The following is a 25,740-nucleotide window of genomic DNA, read 5'->3' as shown; positions in this document are numbered from 1 at the left end:
CATGAGCAGAACTGACAGGTCCAAAGGTTGGCAGAAGGAAATTTAGCCAACAAAATAGATAGTCTAAAATAAACTCACTTAGACTCTCCCTTCCCAACTTAGGTTGAGCTTTCACTCTAATACTGTATTAAGACCAATATAAAACTTTCAAAAGTAAAAATTGTATACATTTCTTTTCCCCATATGTATATTGGGTCAATTCATCACAGACAGCATGTGATGCAATAAAGGACAGTCCCTGAGCTCTCAAAACCTAACTGCATATGGAACAGGACTTATCACTTGATTTCCTTTTGATTTACATTATTTCAGACCAGTCATTTTCACAAAGGAGATACTCTATGTCATTCAAGCATACATTCTTTCCACAGACCAGTATCAATGCTCTTGAGGAACTTATATTCTCAGTGAAAAACAAAATAAATGTAATCAATTCTCACTGCACTTACGATCTGAAAGAACATGTATTTTTTGAATGACTGTGTTTGTCAGGTGTATTTTAGAATTTCAGAATAAATAAGGTGTATTTGGACCTATGGCTGTCGAGAATTATAGCCAAAGTTGTTGGAATATTTGCCCACTGGAGACAAAATAATGAAGATCTATTCACAAAAGTTAGATGGCAGCCCAATTCAACCATTTGTTAGGCAATTTGGTGTCATCCAACAGCCTTCAGACCATGCTGGGAGTGGGCAGAATCACTGTCCATGCTGTTTGGCCTCATCATAGCAGCCTCCCTCTAATTTTATGGTTTCTAAGATTCACTTGGTTCTAAGGACATGAAAAAGTTTGGGTTTAAAATGTTTTCTCTCTCATGGTATCTAAACTTTGGAGCTGGGGACACTGCCTGAAATTTCCAACTTTCCAGGAGCAAACTGAATCACAGTCAGCAAAGAGGCGATTTTAAAGAGGAGAAAATCTAGAATCGTGGTTCTTAAACACTTTTTATTCATGGATTCCTTTGAGAATCTGATGAAAGATATAGACTGTCTTCAGAAGAAAGAAAAGAAGGATGGGAGGGAGGAAGGGAAAGCAGAGAAAAGAAAAGAAAAAAGCACACACTTTTTGCCTATTTTTTACAAAGATTTCAAGGGAAAAATCACTGATGTCCTAAATCTAAACCAGACCCAGATAAAATCAATGGTACTGTGGCCATTTTCCCCAAGCTCTTATTGGCTTTGAATTGTGTTTCTTGTTTTCTAGTCCAGGGTCCAGCTGGCGTCGCTCCTTTGCTGGGTCAGTGGGCCCGGGACCCTTCACTGGGTGGAAGACAGAAGGAGGGCACAGATTCTGGGCTCCTGCTCTTTCTGCCTGCTAATCAACAGTCTTCAGCACTCAACCCTGGCTGAAAGCTCAGGAGGCTGTGCCAGCTTTGACTGTCTTCTACTAAATGAGGGTAATTCACATATAATTTCTTTTCAACACTTCCAGTGTTCCTTCCCAGTGCTAAGGACATAATCCAACAAGAAATCAAGTTTCACAGTTTTAGTAAAAAAAAAAAAAAAAAAAAAAAATTAAAAGTGCATATTATAATGCATTTGTGTCCAACTGACATTTCTGACAAATACTTCAACTGTTTAACAAACACTGATGAGGAACTGAAAACACCAACAAGGCACTCATCCAATTTGCACTAGCCTGTAAGTGCTGGCAAGCATCAGTGTCTGCTAAGGCTTTTAATGTTATTGATAGCTTATTCAAATAGGCTGGAGCAGTCCCCCAGGGCCCGAATCACCACTACCTCTGAGGAATAAACCACTTATAAAGCAAAGACAGACAGAACATGGTCAGCAATGAGTGCTTTGCAATGCCTAAATCAAAATGGCCCTTCTATGATGTATCTATGATGTAACCAGAGGGCAGTAACCCTTTCTTATAGTTACAACCCAATTAGCTGCATGAGGGCCTTGAAAAGCACAGAATGACTTCCTTTAAGGAAAAACACAGTGCTATTTTAGGAAACTTGAACAGTGTGATGGCCACAGAAAATACCATGATTTTAAGGTTTGTTCTTTCAGATACATCCTATGGGCTCACTGAGAGGACAAAAATGTCAGGGAAATAAAAAAGGCATAGTAAAAAAGTAAAGAAAGGTGGAGAACAGAAATTGAAGCACTGAAAGAAGATTGGATCTGGCAACTGAGACTTTATGTTGGGGGAGGAAGAAACAGGTGGAGAGAGGTATAAAGAGGTGATGTGGCAGCTCCTCGCTGGCCGGGGTGGAAAGGAGACTGGACTGCCACAGATATAGGTGACAACTAATGGGTTCAAGGCTCCATGCTCCACAGTGGGGAAGGTAAGAGAATGAAAACATTTGAGGCTAGAAAATGATGACTTTGGTTTTTAAATGTGTATACATATACTATATACACATTGTAATATACAATTATATATAATACACACATTACACATATGTATATATCTTTTGCTTTTATTTTTTTGTTTTCTTTTTTTTTTTTGCAGGAAGTTGGGGATAAGAGGGAAGCAGACTGAGGAAAGAACAGGTAAAGGTAGTATAAAAACAAAAAGAACATCAATTAGTTGAAACATGTTTGAAGAGCTTTGATCAGCTTTTGGAGAACCTCAGTAGCAAAATGCAAGATACGTGTTTTGGGTAAAATATCTGGATATAGAACCAAGAGGAATAATGTCTGATTCCATTGGTATACAACACCTTGCTTTATACTCATCACACACAGTTCAGTCATGGTGGTGGTTTCAGACTGACATACTCAAGACATGCTGGTCTGCCTGTTCCTCCGGTAACCAAATTTTGGCTACCTCATTGCTCATTAGGCTCTGAATCAGGGCCTGATCGGAGGAAATAAAAGAAGGAAAAAACTTGAACCAGTTCATTTGTGAGCAGCTCCAGTTAAAAGGTTGATGGGGAGGAGATTGGAACTATCACGAAGTTTGGTTATTATCTGTGAGTTTCAATGACGTTTGGCATCTTGGCTCCCAGAAGAAGTGATCATTGAGAGCCAGCTGTAGAAACGGCAATTATAGGATGAGGAGGGTATCAGCATTTTGAAGGGCAGTTTTTTATTGGCAGATGGGTTTGGTTTTAAGAGGCCAGTTGGCAGGGTTGTGTGTCTCCTGACATTCATCTATCAGAAGATGCAACGCAAAATAGGCCATTTGCACCTCCACGTCAGAACCACCAGGATAACTCGGAGACCCCTTTCAGATGATGAAAACAGTGGGAAGCTCACGATGAGAAGAGTACCAGGCAAATGTAAGAGTCCAGATAAGTCCCACTGAGCAGGGAGAACCAAGCTTCAGCAATTTGAAAACTCCATGAGGCGAGGAGTATGCCTTATGTAGAGATGGAAAAAGTCCTTATCCTAGGGACTGAGAAGGGGATTTTCCAGTGTCTCAAAACACAAGAACCAAGGTCTGATGCCTTCAATCTATGTAAAAATCTGTGTAATGATTTACTATTATGGAAAGATAGTTGGGATAAGTTGTCCTATGTGAAGAAAGCAGCTTATAAAACTGTATATTAAATAATTCGGTTTTTGTAAACAATATTACAGGTGAAAAAAGACACTTGGAAAGAAATAAAATACAAATAGTGATTATATTTAGGAAGTAGGATTGTGGATCGTTTCCATTTTCTTCTATTTGCTTACCTAAATCTTTACATTTTTCTACATTGAACATACACTGCTTGAATAGTAAAAATATATTTTAAAAAAGTATTCATATTAAAAAATGCATTTAATATATTTTAAAATGTATGAATCAAGTGTCACACACCTGTCGTGTTGGACCTCTGAGAATAAAAGAGCAATTTGATAACTGATTTCTAAAAGCTCCTAGTGGCTGCCCCAGGATCTCGTAAGGGAAGATCAGGAGGGTACAATGTAGGCTTCACTGCCTACAGTATACTTGCAAGAATGTTTAAGATCTGCTAACTACTTAAGATCCTATGGAGCCTGTAATTACATACAATCTATTTTGTCAGTGCCTGAATAGTAAACTAGAGGTTGCCTGCAGTTTTCTTCTTATTTGATAAGATAATACCTCCAAGATTCAAAGGATAGCAAATAAAGATGATAGTTCCCCAATCTTGGCACCAGAGTGTTGAGTGGAAACTTTCCTCGTGTTCTACTTTTGGTGGATTTAATTCCGCTGTTCTGCTGAGTGGGTGCAACTTTCTGCAGAGAATAAGGCCATTCTGTGCTCTGCCTCCTTCCTTTTGAAGTGCTTCCTTTTCCACTTCTGCTTCCCACTCATCTAGTCACTTCATGGAAGGAAGAAAACAAAGGTCCTGGTGGAGAAGACAGGGTTGTAGACTGGACTTATGACGGCCAGTAAGGAAGCTCCTGTGAATGTGTGATGTTGAGCAGCTAGTGTGGGGTTGGTACCATAGCAATGGACATGGCTGGGCTAAATCTGAGAGATAAAAACGCCTGTGACTTTCACTAAACCGTTACATTAATTTCCCAAAGCAACGAAAGCAACAATAACAACTGTACCTTTAATGCACTAGATGCCTTATACATATTATCTTGCAAACTCAGAACAAACCTGTCCAGTAGAAATGAACAGACCTGTTTTACAGACAAGGAAGCAAAGGTGGAGGGATGTGAAGCACACGCCATGGGCATATAACGTATGCCTACATAAGCACACAGAAACATCCAGCTATGAAAACAACATAGAAGCTTGCTTTCATAACAGCTTATCATTAACTTCTCTTTCACTGAATGGAAGAGTTTAACTCAAAAATGGATTTGTAAGCACATATCAAGTGCTTAAATACATAATTCTGAAGATACTCTGGGTTCTCCTAGTTTCTTCACTGGCTATTAGGGTGACTGTGGGAAAAATACCTCACCTCTCTGTTCTTCAGTTTGCTAATCTGTGAAATAAAGACAATAATGGGGTGTACCATATGGCAGGCTACTGTGGGGATTAAATGATATAAGGGGAGAAGGTAAACCCCCAGGGGTGATACCAACCATACAGGCTTTAACAGTCATTGAGTCTCTCCTCATTCTGTGGATGAGGGAACGCAAGTCCAGATGAGCAGGAGCCGAAGATCTTTCCATTCTAAAATCATATCCAATATAATACAGCTCTGACTCCAGGGACTTCTTGGCCCCTATTTTGATACTTCCTTTTTTGAGACGGAGTCTCGCTCTGTCACCCAGGTTGGAGTGCAATGGCAAGATCTTGGCTCACTGCAACCTCTGCCTCCTGGGTGCAAGCAGTTCTCTTGCCTCAGCCTCCCATGTAGCTGGGACTACAGGCGCACGCCTCCATGCTTGGGTGGTTTTTGTACTTTTTTTTTTAGCAGAGACAACATTTCACCATGTTGGCCAGGCTGGTCTCAAACTCCTGACCTCAGCTGATCCACCCACCTCAGCTTTCCAAAGTGCTAGGATTACAGGCGTGAGCCACCACACCCAGCCCCTATTTTAATACTTTTGATGAACAGAAAAGTCAGTCTTCATTTCCATGCACTATTCATAGAGTTTTAACCTCCAGCTCTCACAGAAGAAAAACAATGCTGAAGTGAACATTTCTTGGGGATTGAGATCGAATTTCAAAACCTTAATACTGTTTTGGATAAATGTGTTTTCAAGAGATACAACTAAGGTAGAGACTGTCTAATGTGCTACCAGTGTCTCTCAGTGTCCGGACTAAAGACTTTTGTTGAATTTGTTTCTACTATCTGGAAAGGCATCAATGTAAAATAAGAAAATTCTGATATTTAATTATGTCTCAGTGGGTTCTAAATAAAGTCCCTACAATTTACCTTCTTTAGTGGTGGTTCAAGGATTGCTATTGTTATTTTTGTTTTACTAGTTCAACATATGGGGAAAAAAAAAGTCAGTGGACACAGAAGTTCAACTTTCCAAATCACATCTGATTTTTGTCAAAGCACAAGCTACATCTTAAAGAGGTGGCAATAAATGTGTATGTTTTGTGCTCTGGACCTTTCATTTGTATTTCCAGGTCCCAAATGTCTGCTTACCTCCCTCAACCACCATGAACCAGATTCTGAGAACTCATGCCATATATCCCATACTCATCTCAATTCCTTACGTATCTTCCATAGTTTTCATCAGCCATGTTTTTATCATTTTTCTCACTTTGCCTTTTAGAACTGTCTTATTATACTTCATTATTTACATGCTTTTCAGTTTTCTTCATTCCAATGCATCTGTCTTTTGTAAGATGTCATAAATATTCAGAAAAAATATTAATTGCTTTCACATCTGGGATAAATACATTACTTTGTTTTCTTTCTTTCCCCACCTCCCCACCCCCTCACACCAACATTTAACACTAAGGCCTATCTGAAATTTATTGGACTATTTGGTTATGACAAAAAGTATATTATTCTCTCTCTCACTGTTTTTACTTCTTAGAACTGCTATTTTATTGGTCTTGCAAACTTCATTAAATAATTGATCCTTTCTTCAAAGCTCTATTGTTCATTTGTATGTTTCAAATTAAGTTCACTAAATAATCAAAATATGGAACTTCTATTTATTTTTAATCTGTCTAGTTTTCAGTCCAATATCATAGAATTTTAGTAATAGTCATTTGTAATCGATATTTTAATTTGTTAAGGCCAGTTTAACTTCATGGCTTCTATTAATTAAAAAAGCAGTTTTTATGTTCCTGATTCTTCCTTCTAGATCATTTAACTATCAGATTATAGAGTATTTTGCAAGGACTTTTATTCATAATTTATAGGAACCTTTAAGCCAAAGAAGGTTAGGAATTTCTGTGTCAATCAATCAACCAATGTTTTTAAATTCAACCAATATGCATTAAGCTCCTACCACTTGCAGGCACAAGGCCAGGCTCTAGGCCTAAAAAGATAAGGAGGGTATGCCTCTTCCCACCCCATCCCCATATGAGTGCAATTCCAATTCATGAAGGTTAAAGCTAAGACAGAATGCACAAACTTAGAACAGCTCCAGGAAGGCTGTTCACCCGCCCCCTCCACCCACCACCCTCACCATTACTCGATTTCACTTATAAGTATCAACATAAATAAAAGGCTCCAAGAAAGCAAGGGCCTGAGAGTATTTCTGCATATTATCTCATTTGACTAAATACTGCACATGTATATGGGCCTTATTTGTGTATGGAATTAGAGGTTAAAAGACATGAAAGCCTGGATTCAAAAATGTGTCTTAAGAGACATGCTTCACTGGAATGGATAAAGCCAATGATTGTCCTGACCAACCTCAAACCCAGCTCAACACCATTAGCCAGACAGAAATGTTTTGCCGGCCAGTTGAGACTAACACTGCCACTTTAATTAAAGAGTTATGATGTCAGTTTGGAAACACAATGGGAGAGCAGCTGTGCTCCAGCCATACATTAATACAATTTCCATCAACTTGGATAAGCTCCTACACAATGCAAAGGAGATGTGTGTAAAGCTACAAGGTGAAAGCAGCTGTAAGCAGAGGGCAATCTCAGAGTTTCTACTGTGAAGGAATTACTCTTCTTAGATTATTAGATTGACCTCTTGCTTATGTTTTCATTAATATTTCTTAACGTGCATTGTCAAGATTCTAAGTCACAGGACTTTAAAGGTGCTATAATCATTAACCAACCACATAAAGAAAAGTCATGAGGCTGACCATAGCAATAGGTCATTCAATTTACTTAGCAGTGAGCCCTAACACTCCCACCTTCATGCACTCCTGCCATTCATCATGATAAGTAGTGCCTGAGTCTAAACCCATGTCTATCAGAGTTAATACACGTACATTTTAAACGTTCTGTGACTAAACTTGCCACTAATACATATTTTGTTAATTACCTTCATATAACTCTCCAGTATCATTACTTCATATGTGTGTATATATCATCTGATCATTTGATTAATACTGACATGTAGTCAAGAGGAAAAGTATGTTTCATGCTATTTTGAGTAACTTCCATTTAGAAGCCTACTCCTGAGCACAAAATTTGCAATACATAATTCACTTTGCAACTCCAATTTTACTCTGAGAAACACCCTTTTAAAAAGATGCATGCAGCCTTCATGTTTCCTTACTTTTGTTGGTATTCCAAATCCACAGCGGATAAGGAATTACCCTTGACATGTAATTATCTTGTAGATTTTAAGACCTTATAGCTAAAAATGTATTTGCTTAAGAGTTCACTAATGTGTTGTTGTTTTTTTTTGTTTTTTTTGTTTTTTTGTTTTTTTGTTGAGACAGAGTCTCGCTCTGTCGCTCAGGCTGGAATGCAGTGGCACAATCTCGGCTCACTGCAAGCTCCGCCTCCTGGGTTCACGCGATTCTCCTGCCTCAGCCACCTGAGTAGCTGGGACTACAGGCGCCCGCCACCAATCCCGGCTAATTTTTTTGTATTTTTGTAGAGATGGGGTTTCACCGTGTTAGCCAGGATGGTCTCTATCTCCTGATCTCGTGATCCACCCGCCTCAGCCTCCCAAAGTGCTGGGATTACAGGCGTGAGCCACCGCGCCTGGCCAGAGTTCACTAATGTTTTAAGAGTCAAGTGTTTTGCCTCTTTTTTGTCCCGAGTGGGGTTCATCCTTCATCTGGGGATCCTTTATGTAGCGTACGTTTCTCACGTTTTTGTTTCTCTCAAGATAAACACTGCACACCTGACTATAATATCTCAAGAACTGAGTGTTAGCATGGTTGGACCATCTGGCACCACAACTCAGATTTAATTAATGTTTACTGAATATCATGTGTCAGAGCCCGAAGTAGGCATTACTGCACATTTGGCTGAATACCCCCTGTGTACACAGGCTTAATTCATTAGCTGACAGTTTTCCAAAAATCCCCATACATCCACCATGAATTTTATTCTCAGTATTCTGATGTTTTGACCCCTTGGGGCCTTGCTGGTCTGGAGGGACTGCCCCTCCCAGGGTTAGCCAATGCCTGCACACAGTAAGGGACTCACCTGCCAGCATCTCTCCATATGCAAACCAACAAAATCAGAGTCCACATCCCACCAGCTCCATTATCAGACTCATACTCTGGAGCTATTCTCCTTCCCTCATCACCCCAGGGCCACGTACCAGACAACCAGAGACAGCCCTGTACCTCAGAGCCTGCTAAAATGATGCAAACTAACCAATCCTGAACCTGCTTACCCTGCTTTGCTCATTCCTTCCCATGGAAACCACAGTAAGGCTCTAGCCCACATTTCTTCTTGCTCTCCCTGCCTCCTGCCTGATCCTGCTGCTTCCCTGTGTGCCCTCTGCGTGGCGTGCCATGCTGTACCTCTGGCTTCTAAGGGACTCTGAGTATAATAAAATTCCTTCATGACAGTCATTTCTGTGTCTGCATGTTTTACCATACCTGGTTAAAACAAATCCCGAGTACTATTAAAACACCCCACATAATGATAGAATTGGCAGCTAAGATTATTTGGGTTTTCTTTCATCCCACCCTCTATGCTCAGTAAACAAGTTAAGCATTTTGTTGTTTACATTACCTTGTCTGGCCCATGTTAACAATACTTAATAAAAGCAATTATATATAAGTTCCTTTAGTGAATAATCAAAAAGATTTAATTAATCATTATTTTCTACTATATGAAAGGGCAAGCTCTGGCTATCTACCATGTCGCTTCACAGCACCCACCACCACGCCACATTGCTTCACCGTACTTGGGGACAGGCAATAAGGACACTCTGCCCACATTATCTTCCCCTGAGCTAGCAGGCTGGAACCCACTAGTGGCCTCAGTATGTAAGATACGTGTTCAAAGGTCCTACATTTCACTGGACCAGAAGCTGGGTGTGTCTTTGCAGGTCTAGCTCCTATACTGAGTGCGGGGTTATCTGGGAGATACTGACTGGCTTTAGATCCTGGGACTGCTTCAGAGAGGGTGCTAAGCTAGTTTCTGTGCCATTCCTTCTGCTGGCATCTTCATCCAGCATCCTGTCCTTGGTCTAAATGTGCGCTCTGCTTGAGCAGGCGGCAGCCGTGAGGAAGCAGAGGCACTGGCAGATGGAGATCTGTGTTGCCCAGCAAGGTTTCTTTCTCTTTTTCTTTGTAACATGTCAAAATGTAAAGATGGCCATTTTGGGGGTTAGAAAATGGACTCTAGGGCAAAGTATCTAGGTAGGTATATATATATATATTCTTGGGGATGTATTTCCAAGCAAGGTCACGAGTATTGAGTTTCTGCTTCAGAGAGGCCTACAGACATTTCCCCATTAATTCTGGTAGATGTTAAATGTACAATAGGACAAGTAGTAAAATTGGACTAAGTACAGAGTTCAAGAAATTAATGATTTTAGACCATACAACAGAACCAAGATGTAAGTTGTTATATAATCCTTCAGTGATAAAGATGAATAAAAGATATAATGGAATTTCTTCTATCCTAAACTAGCTTTGTAATGGCATATTTGGTATAGGACCCTGTAAATGAAATCAAGGACTGCATGCTGGCCTGCTCCCCTTTTTCACGTTTGGCATTCCTGTCAGTGCCATAATTTTAAGAATATGTATTCTAACCAACAGGAGGGTAGTGAGCTTCTCAATGTGTCTCCACGGCTCCCATGGAGGATATTTACTCACTCATTCTACTATCTATTTTATACTCACTCGTTCTACTATCTATTTTATTGAGCAGGTTTACTATGTATAACAGACCGTCCTAAGCAATTGGTATATAGTAGAGAACAAAAGACAGAAAAAGTCCTCGCCCTCCTGCAGTTTGAAGTCTAACACCATGAATAACTGTATAAATGAATGAATACATAAAAAACGTAATCAGGTTAGGGATCATGAAACTAAGTGAACACAGATTAGCATATTTCACTGATAAGATTACTTTCTCACATTTTAACATCCCTGAAATCAAGGTATGTCTTAACATTTATGGTATATTAAAATTACAACTTGGCAGTACTCACAGCACAACTGTCATGTCCCTGCACGTGCATAAACTTGGTCACAGCTATTCATTTTGTTTTCACTTCTACTGAGTTATGGGCATTGTTGGCACTGCACGTGTTCTGTTTAATTGCCACTGAAACGGTTTTCAAAAAGATTACACTATCATTTGGCACTGCAAGGAGGCATTACTGTGTATGCATGAAGGCACCAAAACAGCAGTGTGACATAAACGTTCTATTACTAAAGGAAACATTTGTCTTTGTTTGGCATTTCCATATCATTTTACAAAGCAAGATCCAAATGCTTTACCAGACTGAATAAAGAAACACATAAGTTAATGACGCTATGTTATAGTTTGTTACCGAGATTCATGCAAGTGACCTGTCACACCCCAAGCAATACTACCAATAACACTGGCAGGAAAATGTATCCAAACCCAAGGAAGAGATGAAGGAAACTTGAAAGCAATGAGAGACTAGTGTGACCTATTCATGCATTACTATGGAAGAATATCCTTAAAGTGGAATGTCATAATAAAATTGGCAATATTTTCTCTTTTGTGTACAGCAGAAAAATAACGCTATGTCTTACAACTGATGGCATTTTTAATTTGATGAAATATAGAAATAAGATGGATTGCTAGTTAATAAGAAGTTTTAGAAAGAGAATAGCATACAGAGTGGAAGTTTGTCGATTCTGGACAGTTTTAAGTTAATAAGGTATTGCAAATGCACAACGTCAGAAAAACTACAATTTCAATAATTTGGTATAGTTTTGCAGATCACTGGTCACTTCAAAAGGTCTATTCACTCTTATTTCTAACAATGTTTTGGGCACACCTTCCATTCTGATGTAAGAGTGTGATAAGAAAGCCTCATGTTCTTCTTTCCCAACTTCAGTTGGTGCTGCTTTGATTTTTGGCAGTTTAGAGATATTAGAAGTGATGTGCTGGATCTGTATTCCAAACTCAAACCTTACTACTGCTACCAAGAGTGGAGTGAAATACTTAGACAGGAGGGTCCATTTGAAATCTCAAAGCATGCATATGGGACTTTGAGATTCTTAGCATAAGAGTAACATGAGTAAAATGCCAACTATAAGGATACGTTTCCAGGCAGCATATGGTCACAGCTCAAAAACGAACTTTTTTTTAAAGCTTACTACTGCAAATTATTTTGGAACCAGAGACAGTTAAAAACCATACCAAGGAAGAGAACACACACACGTACACACACACACACACACAACTCTAGGGAAGATAAATTATAAAACAATGGATGTAGATTATAATAGAAATAATTTTTTAGGCACAGCTTCAAAACATACTGTCACAATTGTGACATCAGTTTTTGACACCATTCAGCCAAGCAACAACTACTTTAACGTAAAAGTGAGTATCAAATCAGGAATAGGCGTGTGGCTACATCCATCACCAAGACAACAGGCACAGTTTTATATGGTGAACACATATTTCAATAGTGTTGAAAATAGACTGCACCATATACGTGGTATTTCCCACTCTGCAGAAGGCCTGCTTTCTGTTTCTAGGGCCCTGCATGGAGAATTCAGGGATTCCCTGGAACTAATACCACTTTCCCCAGGGACTTCATTTCAGTCTTTCCTTTTAGGTAGCCTGGCCCAGGTCAGAAATTCTCTGACAGTTGGTACAAGAGAACGAGCGTGCCAGTGTGAACGCTGCAGGGGATGTGTTGTTGCCAACCAATGGGGTGTACTTCCATATGCAGAGCTAAAATAGACTTGGATGATTGAGAGGGTAGAGACTGCTCCTTAAGTGCCAGTAAGGGAAACATTTGGTTACCTGTCTTCTGGGGACAACTTATCTGAAAGAATGAGATGGGTTTACATGTTTGGATATTTCCTCTGATTTTTATGCTGGGGATGGGATAGGGAGAGTCTGGAGACTGCCAGTGTTATCCTTCAGTACATGTGCACACAGTGGGGGTTTCCAGTGGGAGAAAACACTCTGTAAAGGGTCTGATGCACCAGGCCAGTAGAGACAGCATATGTTGCCACTGCATTACAATAAGGGCAACTCTCAAGAAGAACTGGGAGACAGCATAGACCATGGGCAGGGAGCCAAACAGATCCAGGTTTAAATCCAGCCTCTGTCACTTACACGCCCAATAATCTTGGCAAAATTACCTGAACTCTTTAAATTCAAAAATAGGGAAACTAATAATAATACCTCCTTAGACTGATTGCGAGAATTAAAGTATTAATATATGTCCACACCTAGTAATGTGTCTGGTGAATAGAATGTGCTCAATGTATAGACACTACTGCGTCACCACTAGGGAAATTCCCTTAAATGTAAATGTTTTTACGGATATGTTTTTTTAGCAAGGGGGTAAATTATACGGACCACAAAATGGCCTTGGCTAAGGTGTTTTGAGGGAATTATGAAGTTGTCTTATGGTAGGAATACGTCTTGATAAGAAAGCTAAAATGTAAATGTGAACAACCACGTGTGATCAGTGAGAATGATGCAGAATTTAACATGCATTTTTTGAGATTTGTTTAATGGCAAGACTATGCGATATCTACATGTCACTACCTCTACCCTGAGCCGCTTTATGACAGATGTGTTCCTACAATCTTGTGTAAAATTCCATTTTAACTCTAAGTATCACTTCTCTACACTGGAGGAAGTTTTGTAAAGCAAACAACCCCCACTTAATCTATCTTGCTTTGAAGGCTGAAATTTTCTATCTTCGAGTGGACAGGCATGTGTTCTGTATTTTTTTTGCACTGGGCTATCGCCCTGAGAGGTGAGTCATAACTTCTGCCCACTTTGGTACGATCCACAGCACCCTTTCCAAAACTGCAAAAGCCGACTGAAAGCAAGGGCAATAAGAAAATATTAAAGAATCGACAGAGTAATTATTAGCACCTTGGACACAATAGTGTTTGGGGATGTTTAATTAGACGGCAAGGTAGATTTAAATTTTTGAAGCTCTTAGAGCACAGATCTTGGCCGAGTCCATTCTACCGGGAGATAACATGGGGCCATTGACTACCTGCTGCACTGTTTTCAAGCAAAACCCACATTGTGCGGGCTCTGGGTGCCATCTTCACAAAGCCCCCTACCCAAGGGGGATTCCCACAGAGGAATTTTCTCAAGGAAGGTCCCGTGTCAGGAATGCTGCTCGAGTACGGGTTCCCACGTGCCCACACGCAGGGCACGGGCTCACACGGCAGGGTAGGCTGCCTCTTTAAAGGCGCGGACCTCAGGGACCCCCGAGTCTGGCTCCTCAAGTCTGGGCATCAAACTTTCTCCTGGAACAAAACCTCTTTCAACCCACATGGAGGCAGGAGGAGGACAGAGCCCGGGGATGCCATCAGCTGCAGCCCGGAGACAGCGCTCCCACCCCCGCCCGCTTCCCTCGGTCCCCACCCTCTTCCTCCGAGTGAAGGCGGCCCTGACCGCACAGCCCCGCCCGGCCCCACCCACCCGCTCCCCGGCCCACCTCCCCGGCCGCGGAGCCCACAGCCTCACAAAGCTGCCTCCCGGGCGCTGCGGTTCCCCGGGGCGAGGGGCGAGCGGGGCTGGGTACCTGAAGAAGAGGCCAGGACACCGGCGCCCAACGAGACCCACAGCATCGCCCCGGCGCCGCCGCCGTAGTTGCCACCGCCGGAGGCTACTTCGCTGCGCCGAGCGGTGGAGCCCCGGGGACCTGGAGCCGCCGCCGCCTGCGCTCCCTGCGCTGCGCTGCGCTAGCTGCGCCCGGGCTCTGCTGCCCGGCGACCGCCACGGTCAAGCGGAGCCCCGCCCAGTGCGCGCCCGGCGAGCCGCGGACCCCCAAGGACGCGCCGCCGCCCCGATTGGCTGCGGGAGTCGCTGGCCCCGCCCCTGCTCGCCGCGCTCCTCCCACTCCGGGGGCGCGCGCTGCTGGCGGCCCGGAGACTGGCGGCCTCTCCAGGGGCGCCGCGGGAGGGTGCGGTCCGCGCTGGGCGAGGCTTCCTGCGGGCACCGGCGCGCTCGGCCTCCGCTCCTGGGCGCTGCAGTTCTCCCTCTCCTTGCCAGCCCAGAGATAAATAGACGGCCAGAAAGAAAAGAAAAGGAGAAAACATCTCCAGAGCTCTGCGCGGGGAGGACAGTAGCCGCGGCAGCTGTGGTGTGAAATCTTGTTTGTATAAATTCGTTTCTCACAGAAGCCCAGGAAAGGTTGTCTGGGGTGGAGCACTGGAATTGTCACCAAGGCTTTTTTTTGTTTTTGCTTGTTTGTTTTTTAACCTGAAGGTGTCCTTACACACCTCTAGACTTATCTTATGAAGAAACTAAATCCAGTTAAACAACTTGTCCAAGGTCATAGAGCTGGTTGCAGATTGATTCTGTATTTTGATGCTAAATCAAAGCTACCTCAGCATTTATTTGTTTTCTGTGCAGAGAAGAGTTGCATTCTCATATATAATGCTATGTATATTGTATAGCAAGAAATCAATTAGAAATATAGAGATAGAAAGTAGACTGGTGGTTGCTGGGGGTGGGGGGGGGGCTGGGGAGTGATTGCTAATGGATAGGGCTCTCTTAGGCTGATGAGAGTGTTCTGCAGTTTGATAGTGGGAATGGATGCACAACTCTGAATATTCTAAAAACCACTGAATTGTACATTTTAAAGGGCTAAACTTTATGGAATGTGAATAGTATCTCAATAATTCTGATATTTAAAAATGTATTGGCTGAGCACGATGGCTCACGCCTGTAATCCCAGCACTTTGGGAGGCAGAGGCAGGTGGATCACGAGGTCAGGAGTTTGAGACCAGCTTGGCCGACATGCTGAAACCCCATCTCTACTAAAAATACAAAAATGAGCCGGGCATGGTGGTGCATGCCTGTAATTCCAGCTAGTCGCGAGGCTGAGGCAGGAGAATTGCTTGAACCCAGGAGGTGATGGTTGCAGTGAGCCGACATTGTGCCACTGCACTCCAGCCTGGGTGACAGAGCAAGAATCCGTCGTGAAAATAAAGTAAAATAAATAAAACTGTATTAACACTTGAGCCCGGGTGGTTGAGGCTACAGTGAGCCATGATGGTGCCACTGCACTGTAGCCTGGGTGACAGAGTGAGACACTGTTTAAAAAAAAAAAGTATCCAAGTGATAGTGCTGTGGGGAAATCCACATAAGCACATATTTGGAGTATGTTACAATTCTTGCTTTGTGGGCAGAAATTATGACTTATGTACTAGCATCCATCCATTCATTCAACAATCCACATCCATGTTTATCAAGTTACTCTGACATCGGTACAAAGATAAATAATGCATGATCTCTGTCATCAAGGAGTTCTCAGTCTATTGAGGGGACAGTTTATAATATAATAAGGTGTCATTCTAGGGAGGCAAACAAAGTGCAGGTTTAGGGTGCTAAGACAGTCGTAAAGGAGCTGAAGGATGTGTAATGTTTCAGCAGTGGTCAACGTGGCTGAGTGTCAGAGGTGTGACAGGAAGTGAAGCTGGACAGTTACAGGACAGAGTAGAACTGTAAACTAGAGCTCAGTTAAAGAGGCACAGGCTAATTAGGAAGTAAATTTTCTATTCCTTCTGGATCATTTCTATCCCTGGTGTAGTGTGTGATTTTGGTGAATGGTCTCAATCGTCATCATATAAGCAAACAATGGTAACACCAACTGACTTTTGTTTCCAACTTTATAGTATGTATAAACAGTTTTTGTGTATTGCCTCGTTTGAAGCTCAGAGAGGTGAAGGGGATGTGCTCAAGGCTATATGTCTTCTAAGTGAGGGAGGTTGGATGAAACTCCATCTACTGACCTTGGATCGTATATTATCAATATTGTCAGCCTTTTGAGTTGTAAAGCTTCCTTACAAGTGCAAAGAACTCTTGAGCTACAAAAGCTCTCTCAGCAGTAGCAAGTGAAACCTGTTTTTTCACTTGGAGTTTTTCTGTGTTTTGATTGGGAGCTAGAAATATTACACGCTCTAGGATAAAAAACTTAGCTACTAATCTTAGCTCTTCAATTGAGTCTGTTCAGCAAAGCCCTGGATTCCAGGTTTCATAAAAAGTGACTCTACAATTTAAAAACAGGAGGCTGCCTGTTTCTATTGTCAGTATACAAATGTCAGCATACTGAGGGTACCTTCCTTTACACTCCATTTATCCTTCCATCCCTTATGGGATTATAAACACCTTTTGAATGCAGGTACAGGTTGAGCATTCCTAATCAAAAAATCCAAAATCGGAGATGCTCCAAAATCTGAATGTTTTCGAGCGCTGACCTGATGGCACAAGTGGAAGATTCCATTCCTGACCTTATGTGATGGGTCACAGTCAAGACACAGGTATACGGCACACAGTTTACTTAGTGTCCCCACGGGAGAGAAGACCCCCTGCAGCCCCCATCAGCTGTGATATTTTTTTTTCATGCACACGCAGACTTCCTTGTGTGGGCATACCCACCTTGTATAATAAAATGGCACATGTGAAGGCTGGACTCTCCCATGGCAGGTTCCCCACGATGCCCCACATTGGGTCAAGTGCGTTGCTCAGTGTGTTTTTTGTTTGTTTGCTTATTTTCTGCTCCATGGTATAAAATATTATTTAAAATGTCAGAAGGGCCTGGAAATACCCCATGGGTAACAATGATAAGAAATACAGGAAGCATTTATGTTAATCTATAGCACAGAAATTTTAGTTGTTGGAGAATCTGGACAGGGTGTGTGAAACATCTTACGGAAGAGAATGGGGTAGGAATGACCATCATATATGACCTGAAGAATCAGAAGGATACACTGTTGAAGTTCTATGCTGAAAGTGATGAATAGAAGTTAATGAAAAATGGGAAAACATTGCATAAAGCTAAAAATGCAGATTTTGATCATGTATTGAAAGAGTGGATCTTTGCAGTGAACACATGCCACTTAATGGTATACTGGTCATGAAACAAGAAAACATCTATTCAAGATGAACTGAAAACTGAAGGAAACTGTGATATTCAACAGTCTGATTGAAGAAACGTAAGAAAAAACACAGCATTAAATTGTTAAAGATTTTAGTCGTAATAAAGCATCTGCTGATCATGCGGCAGCAGATAATTTTTTTTTTTTTTTTTTTTTTTTGAGACAGAGTCTAGCTCTTGTCACCCAGGCTGGAGTGCAGTGGTGAGATCTCGGCTCACTGAAGCCTCTGCCTCCCAGATTCAAGCAATTCTCCCCAGTAGAGAAATTCATTGACGAGTTTGCCAAGGTGATGGCTGATTAAAATCTGACGTCAGAACAAGTCTATAATGCTGATGAAACATCACTGCTTTAGTATTATCGCCCCAGAAAGACACTGACTACAGCTGATGAGACAGCCCCTGTGGGAGTTAAGGATGCCAAGGACGAAATAACTGTGCAGGGATGTGCTAATGCAGCCAGCACACGTAAGGGTAAACTTGCTGTAATAGGCAAAAGCTTGCATCCCTGGCTGTTTTCAAGAAATGAATTTCTTACTAGTCCATTATTATGCTAACAAAAAGGCATGGATCAGCAGGGACGTCTTTCCTGACTAGTATCACAAACATTTTGTACCAGTGGTTGGCTAGTGCTCACTGCAGAAAAGCTGAACTGAATGACTATTGCAAGATATTGTTATTCCTTGACCACTGACTTGCTCATTCTCCTGCTGAAATTCTCATTAAAAAAAATCATTTATGCCATATACTTTCCCCAAAAATGTGACTTCATTAATTCAGCTATGTGACCAAATATCAAATGAAGAGTAATTATAAGAACACTTTCTTGAAAAGCATACTAGCAGCACTGAACAGAGGCGTGAATGTAGAAGGTTTTTAAAAGGAGTTTGGCATGAAGGATGCCGTATGTGCTGTTTCCAAGGCTTGGAACACAGTGACTAAAGACATAGGACCGTGCACGGTGGCTCACGCCTCTAGATGACATGGTGAAAATGTGCGATGGGCTTATTTGTTGAAGGACTAGAGCAGGGTGCACTCATAACAAAGCAAGAAATCACGCCAGCTGTAAAATCAAAGAGACTTCTAGGACAAAAACTAATGCTAATGAGGCAGATGACTCCGGAGGAAACATTTTAAAAAGCCACCCAGCAGAGGCCAGGCGTGGTGGCTCACGCCTGTAATCCCAGTACTTTGGGAGACCAAGACCGGTGAATCACAAGGTCAAGAGATCAACACCATCCTGGCCAACAAGGTGAAACCGCTTCTCTACTGAAAATACAAAAATTAGCCGGGCATGGTGGCACGCGCCTGTAATCCCAGCTACTCGGGAGGCTGAGGCAGGAGAATCGCTTGAACCCGGGAGGTGGAGGTTGCAGTGAGCCGAGATCACGCCACTGTACTCCAGCCTGGGCGACAGAGCAAGGCTCCGTCTCAAAAAATAAAAATAAAAAAATAAAAAATAAATCACCCAGCTGAATAACTCCTCATCCCTAAAAGACCCACTTCCTTGTCATTCAACTACTTCTGATGTTTCTTCTCATTAAAAAAGTAAAATATAACGTTTAGTAACCTTTAAATCAAAATACAGCATCGTATGTGGAGATCGAAAGCCTACTGTTATCTGTTGTTGCTTTTTGTTTTGTTTTTTGTTTGTTTGAGACAGGGTCTTGCTCTGTCACCAGGCTGGAGTGCAGTGGCACAATCTTGGCTCACTGCAACCAACCTCTGCCTTCCAGGTTCAAGCTATTCTCCTGCCTCAGCCTTCTGAATAGCTGGAATTACAGGAGCATGCCACCATGCCCAGCTAACTTCTGTATTTTTAGTAGAGATGGGGTTTCACCATGTTGACCAGGCGAGTCTCAAACTCCTGATCTCAAGTGGTCCATCTGCCTCAGCCTCCCAAAGTGCTGGGATTACAGCCACAAGCCACCACACCAGGCCTGTTGCTGCTGGTTTAACAGCTGATACAGGTGTTCTGATGATGCTCCTGTGCTGCTTAGTTACACCAAACACTCTTTTTAAACTGTAATAATGGTAAATCATTTTTTTCTGTTAAGTAGTTATGTGTGAATAAGTGTAAGAAAATGGTTGCTTATCAGTAGCATGTAAATTAAAAGTCAGGAGTAATGGTGATCCCAAACAACCACAGACTGTCCACAGTAGCTGAGATAGTGACAGCTTTACTTTCTGGTGGTTCAGTGTAAACAAACTTTGTTTTATGCACAAAATTCCTAAAAATATTATACAAAATTGGCCAGATGCAGTGGTTCACGCCTGTACTCCCAGCACTTCGGGAGGCTGAAGCAGGTGGATCACTTAGGCCAGTTCAAGACCAGCCCAGCCAATATGGTGAAACCTCGTCTCTACTAAAAATACAAAAATTAGCCGGGTGTGGTGGCACACACCTGTAGTCTCAGCTACTCAGGAGGCTGAGGCATGAGAGTCACTTGAACCCAGGAGGTGGAGATTGCACTGAGCCGAGACTATTCCATTGCACTCCAGCCTAGGCTACAGAGTGAGACTCAGTCTCAAAAAAAAAAAAAAATTGTGCAAAATTACTTTCAGGCTATGTGTATAGGTCTAATATGAAATGTAAACAAATTTTGTGTTTATATTTGGGTCCCATCCCCAAGATATCTCATGTATATGCAAATATTCTGAAATCTGAAGAAATCCAAAATCCTAAACACATTTTGTCCCAAGCATTTCAGATAAGGGGTACTCAACCTGTACAGTGTTTTGGTCATTTCCTTGTTTCCCCTCCCCTTACTTTCATTCTCCTCTATTCTCAACCCCCTTCCCACCCTCTTTCCACTCTCAGTAGGCCCTCCACGAATGTTTGTTAAATGTCCAATGTCATTTTAGCATCGGAAAGGTAATCTTTTTTTTTTTAAATTCTAATTGCCTATGGTGCTGACATGCATTATGAAATTTGGATATTAATTGGCCCATATAGCATATGTGCTCTCGGGCTTTGGGACATAGTTATAAGAGCATTAGAGAATTACATTAACGCTTCCCACACTTTAATAAGCTGTGTATTGAATTCTAAATCTAAATGCCTGGAATTTAAAAGTCTCATTCTAGGAAAACACAATATTGATATTTTAACAGTAAAGACACTAAATACTTGGGAGCAGAAGAAATTTAATATTCATTATAGAATTTTTAATCCCTGAGGAAGTAATTTATTATTGATTTTAAGGGTCTTTGAAATCTTTTGTAAATATTCCTTGTTTCTTTTTCTTTTTTAATATCTTCTCTTAGGCTCATTTCTTTTCTCTTTCACAGGTTTCTGATAGCTAATTAACACCTCAGCATTACAATTCTGCTTTCCATAAACTTCTGTGCAGAAATCTAGGGAATCCAAAAGAATTGGAGAGTGCTGAGCTCCCTGGAGTCTGAAGCCTGGAGAAACCATCCGGAAGGCTGTAGCTATTCATCTCGAAGGAGCAGATGTTGTCCCTCCCCAAGGAGTTATTATGGGTTGGAAGAAATGAGAAAATGAATATAAACAAGTTATTTTGTGAATGTTATCAAATACGATCAGCACCAACCAAACAGAGCTCTAAATGCGTAAGTATTCTTTACGGATAGAAGCAAAAGCAAATGAACATTATAGTTTTCTAACTACATTCAGAAGCAAATAATTTGAGCAAAAGCACAGACCTAATTGGGTCGTACATGATAGCATGTGGAAAACAGTCCTGGAGAAGCAGAAAGTGTGTTGCTGGGTCAGCTCAATTGGTTGTCGTCCGTCAACTCTACCCCCTAGCCATGGCTTTGCAGACTTCTCTAGAAGGCCTCCTTCTTTCCAAGATGGCTGGGCAGAGTCACAGAGACAGTGATCTAATGTCCCTTAGGATGCTTATGGGACCTGTTTCTCTGGATGAAAAGCCAATCAAGGATAGGACTGGAGAGGAACCGAAATGCTTTCGTGCTGAGCTGTCTGCTAGACGCCGGTATTTTCAATCAGCTAGCCTGGGGTTTCTTGCTGTTGTAGGACAATCAGTTTACCTTATGCCTAAATTTCAAGAAAGGAACCATACCAGCAGATAGCGACCACAAAAGTGGTAGCCTGATGAAAAAGAATAATCTTGGGTGTAGTGTAAATGTAAAAACTATGAAGTTTCTTAAAAATAAAAAAAATTCACTTGCACACACTGTCTTTGAAAAGTTAGTGGGCAACTGTTTACTAGCTGAAACAGAAACACTTGATTGTGTTGTGAATGCTTAGGGAAAATGTCATGATGGAGGTGGATTTGGAGCTGACAATAAAGGATGAATGAGAATCAATAGTCTGAGAATGAAAGGGGAAGACATTCCCTGTTGAATAAAGGACACTGGGAAAGTCACAGGGTGTAACAATGTATATGTGTTTCAGGAAAAAGCAAATGGACTCAATGTGGATGAAGTGTGGAGGGGATTTTGAGACATGAAGCTTGAAATACAGTTGACCCTTGAACAAGGTGGGTTTGAACTGCAGGTGTCCACATATGCACAGATTTTTTTCCACCAAACATGTTGATAAATACAGAATTCATGGTAAACCCACATATACTGAGGGCTGACTTTCCCTATCTACCTTCCACAAAGTATGCACAAGTATATGTGGGAGTCCTGGAATCAATCCCCTGCATGTACTGAAGTATGACTGTATATGTTTCTTTTAACCTAAACTTCCTATACTAACTCTGCCTTTGTGTATTTCCGCATTCCTCCTGCCCCAGAAAACTAGATAGGTATTTAAGAGAGAAAAAAAATAAGCTTGAAATATTTTAGCAGTTACCATAGAGAATAAGAAAAAAAATTCGTATTATATGCAAGGAAAGTCAAGCATGATCTATAATTATTCAGAATCAACCACTAAAAAGGCTCTTCAGTAAAATAAAGAATAATTATCCCAAAGGAAGTGATTGTTTTGACACTTAATTGGGAGGACAGCCAAAAATTTAAACTAGGATTATAGCCCTTGCCTTTCTTTTGGAAGATTTCGTAGTGATTATTCAGAGAAGCTGATGTTCGCAATTCTAGTTAACTTGAGTTATGGTAAAATAAAATAAAACAAAACCCTATGGATGCATGTATATAAAGAAGATTGACATAAAATCATTATCCATTGTTTAATAAATGACTTGAAACCTTTTCCTGATGTAGCTAAACTTCTCTCAAAAATGAATTTTGGCCGGGCGAGGTAGCTCACACCTGTAATCTCAGCACTTTGGGAGGCCCAAGTAGGCGGATCACTTGAGCTCAGGAGTTTGAGACCAGCCTGGCCAACGTGGTGAAACCCCGTCTCTACTAAAAATACAAAAATTAGCCGGGTGTGGTGACAGGTGCCTGTAATCCCAGCTACTTGGGAGGCTGAGGCAGAAGAATCATTTGAACCAGGGAGGTGGAGGTTGCAGTGAGCCCAGATCATGCCATTGCACTCCAGCTTGGGCAACAAGAGCAAAACTCCATCTCGAAAAAAACAAAAAAAGAATTTTAATTCCCCTTTTAAATTTCCCGACACTCTTTGTTTTTGCTTATTCACTAGACTAGTTGAAATAGTTTCATTTCTTTCCTTTACTTTTTTATTTTTCTGTCGCATGACCAGTAAGAGTGATATTCCATGGCATCAGGAGTGGTTGAGATGGAAATCACCAAGGGATTGATCTCTGAAGAATCCTGAGGAGTGAGTGTTCTAGGGAGATGGGAAAAAATAAAAGCAAACTCCAGTCTTCCAAAGTAAAAAGAGTTCATTTCTGCAAAGTAAGACTGATGAACCTGACAATGATTCTGAGTGAGAGTCTAGAATGGGTTATTCAAAGTCTGCTCCTAATAAAAAGTGAAGACCAAGAATTCAACAGAGGTTGTTGAAGAATATAGCATCAGATCGTCCGGAAACTTATTAGACTAGTGAATATGTAGCAGAGACGGCTAATTGTTCCCCAATAAACATTCTCCTCATCTTTTTATTAAAAAGCACCCACTGAGTTTTAATTGGGAGCATGATGGCTTATATAGAGACTCCACTTTCTGCACTCCACTGTGGCTGGGTGTGGCCACATGACTAGGTTCCGGCTAATGGGGTGTAAGAAGGAGCCATCAGTCTGGTCCCTGGATTGCTCCCCTCCACTTTCTCCTTCCTTGTTCTGCGGTCTGAAAGTGGTGAGGGAACGTCATCCAAATAGTCAGAACAATACCCAGGGGACTGTGGAGCAACAGCCCAGAGGGTCCCTGAGTCCCTGGATGGCCACATGAAGAAAAAACACCTATCTCCCCCCGCAGGCTGTATGTTAAAGAGAAATAGGCCTGCATTTTATCTGAGCCACCGCATTTTTAAGTCTCCATGTGATAGCAGCTTAGGTTATATCCTAATCAAGAAAACATGGACTGTAATAAGTCATTTACTTAGGTCTCTTATGATGTACTTCTATACAAAGAGAAGAAATGTGTGCAAGACAACATGAATTTGTAGCTGGAAGAATAATGTTACTCAAGTTGTCCTGATTAACCTAGGTTTGCAAACTATAGCCATCAGGTAGAATTTGACTCTGCATTTTGTTTTCAGTACAGAATGCTTTAAAAAATTACAATTTTTTTTTAGTGTTTTTAGGACAGTATGTACTAACTCACCATAGTTCTCAGTGTCTTACTCCTGCCCCTTTGTTAGTTTATTTATTTATTTATTTATTTTGAGACAAAGTCTCACTCTGTTGCCCAGGCTGGAGTGCAGTGGCATGGTCTCGACTCACTGCAACCTCTGCCACCCAGGTTCAAGTGATTCTCCATAGAGACAGGGTTTCACCATGTTGGCCAGTCTGGTCTTGAACTCCTGACCTCAAGTGATCCACCTGGTTCGGCCTTCTGAAGTGCTGGGATTTGGGATTACAGGCGTGAGCCACCGCGCCTGGCCCTCTTTATATATATATATATTTCTTTCTTTCTTTCTTTTTCTTTCTTTTTTTGTTTTTTTGAGATAGTCTCGTTCTGTTGCCCAGGCTGGAGTGCGGTGGCATGATCTCAGCTCATTGCAACCTCCACCTCCCGGGTTCAAGTGATTCTCCCGCCTCAGCCTCCAAGTAGCTGAGATTATAGGCTAGTGCCACCACGCCCAGCTAATTTTGTATTAGTAGAGATGGGGGTTTCACTGCATTGGCCAGGCTGGTCTTGAACTCCTGACTTCAAGTGATCTGCCTGCCTCAGCCTCCTAGTGCTGGGATTACAGGCGTGAGCCACCACACCTGGCCTCTTTGTATATTTCTGTTCCTTGCTTGGCACCTGAAGGCATATGAGTTGTTAGAGTAATAGACTGTGCTGCTGTTCCAAATACCCCTGACAATACTGTGGCTTAAAAATGAAAGAAGTTTGTTTCTCTCTCACCTCAAACCTGTAGGTAAACTTTCCCAGTCAGTAAGTAGCTGTACCCCAAATGGTCCTGAAGAGCCTTAGGTTCCTTCCAACAAGTTGTTCCCTCATCTTCAGCTGGTTGTTTGCATGATCATAGATGAGTCACAATGAATGACTCCTGCTGTCAGGAAAGGAAAGCAAATCAAACAAGCAAACATGAGGGAGGCATGGACCTATTTTAAGTGTAGAGTTTGGTGAGTTACAATGAATATATACACCTGTGCAAGCACCACCCAAATCAAGATCCAGAATTTAGGTTGTCAACCTCTTTTTTTAATTCGTTGTTTCGGTGAAGATACTTTGCCCCTGAATTTGTGGATAGCATTAAGCCAAGAAGAATAACAATCATGTTGAGTAGCATGAGAATCCAAAGGCATCTTAAGAATCCAGAGATATGAGATGAATATAATTTAGTGGGGGTAAGTTATAAGCCTTGCCCTTGAATTAAAAAATCAACCTCAGGCTGGGCAGTGGTGGCTCAGGCCTATAATTCTAGTGCTTCGAGATCAGGGTGAGAGCATCGCTTGAGGCCAGGAGTTCAA

General features: G+C 41.6%; 1 long non-coding RNA gene and 1 pseudogene across 1 annotated transcript in view; one reads left to right on the top strand and one right to left on the bottom strand.

Moving 5' to 3' along the window:
- LOC103879147 overlaps positions 1-14,659 on the bottom strand; it is a 118,067-nt pseudogene extending 103,408 nt beyond the window's left edge.
- Positions 14,660-14,817: 158 nt separating this feature from the next.
- LOC103879148 overlaps positions 14,818-25,740 on the top strand; it is a 31,395-nt gene continuing 20,472 nt past the window's right edge. Inside the window, exons 1-3 of the long non-coding RNA XR_639599.4 lie at positions 14,818-15,007; positions 21,095-21,379; positions 22,188-22,272. This is a non-coding gene — a long non-coding RNA (uncharacterized LOC103879148). The remainder of the gene's footprint in view (positions 15,008-21,094; positions 21,380-22,187; positions 22,273-25,740) is intronic.

This window comes from Papio anubis, chromosome 15 (assembly GCF_008728515.1).
Source record: "Papio anubis isolate 15944 chromosome 15, Panubis1.0, whole genome shotgun sequence".
In the NCBI taxonomy this organism is placed as follows: Eukaryota; Metazoa; Chordata; class Mammalia; order Primates; family Cercopithecidae; genus Papio; species Papio anubis.
This window is presented reverse-complemented; position numbering and strand designations above follow the sequence as displayed.